This window comes from Alexandromys fortis, unplaced genomic scaffold, assembly GCF_014885135.2.
Source record: "Alexandromys fortis isolate MF-2015 unplaced genomic scaffold, M_Fortis_MF-2015_v1.1 scaffold_166, whole genome shotgun sequence".
Taxonomy (NCBI): Eukaryota; Metazoa; Chordata; class Mammalia; order Rodentia; family Cricetidae; genus Alexandromys; species Alexandromys fortis.
The window spans coordinates 1688138-1689445 of NW_026068102.1; positions in this window are offsets into that span (position 1 = coordinate 1688138).

The window sequence follows — 1308 nt, forward strand, 5'->3', positions numbered from 1 at the left end:
TCCTTGTCTCATTGATTCTTTGTATTGTTTTCTTTGTTTCTATTTTGTTGATTTCAGCTGTCAATTTGATTATTTCTGGCCATCCAGTTCTCTTGGGAGAGTTTGCTTCTGCTTGTTCTAAAGTTTTGAAATGTACTGCTAATTCACTAGTGTGGGATTTTTCAAGCTTCTTTATGTAGGCATTTAGTGCTATGAGTTTTCCTCTTAACACTGCTTTCATTGTGTCACATGAATTTGGGAATGTTATGTGGTCATTTTCATTGAATTTTAGGAAGTCATTAATTTCTCTCTTTATTTTATTCTTGACCCATTGATGATTAAGTTGAGCATTGTTTAATTTCCATGTGTTTGTGGGCTTTCTGGAATTAGTATTGCTGTTGAATTCATGGTGATCTGATAAGATACATGGAGTTATTCCAATTCTTTTGTATTTGGGTTTTGTGTGTGTGTGTGTGTGTGTGTGTGTGCGCGCGCGCGCTGACAGTTTATTGAGAATTGTCTGATTGGAGCTCGCATGGGTGGACATACATCAGGACTTTTTTTTTTTTTTTTTTAGTTTTTTGAGACAGGGTTTCTCTGTAGCTTTGGAGCCTGTTCTGGCACTAGCTCTTGTAGACCAGGCTGGCCTCGAACTCACAGAGATCCGCCTGCCTCTGCCTCCCGAGTGCTGGGATTAAAGGCGTGCGACACCACCGCCCGGCTGGTAGGACTTTTTTTTTTTATAATAAAAGACAATTCAAAATAAATATGTATTTAAAAAAAACTATGCCAAACACTGAGGAATAATTAACATTTACAAATTTTAAGAAAATTATTTAGGATTAATCATTTTCATTTCCCCACAAAATAAATAGCTCACTTAACTCTCATTGAGCAGGAGGAGAAGAGTCGAACAGAAATAAAGTCATGCCCATGGCATAGTCATCATGTTATTTCAGTGAGGAAAATCTTTACCAAGATTAAGACACATAAAAGTATTTAGAAAGTATGTTATAATTGTCAGAACCTGCTTTCGGGGAAAGAGAACAAGTGGCAAAGTAGAGAAAAACTTCAGGTGGAAAATCCATACCCAGTGAGAAAATTAATAAACACCCTTAAACTTACATTTTCAGGTTTTCAATATTTCAATATTAGTCTAACCTCCACCCCCAAATCCAAGCAAACACCATAGAAATTAAGTTGGCTAGGCCTAGCCAACTCTACTCTCTGTTTAGCCTTTGGAGCCTTTCGAGCCAATGACAGAAATGACTGTGGTGCAGATGGAACCAGAGAAGAGGAGAGGAGGGGAGGGGAGGGGAGGAGAAGGGA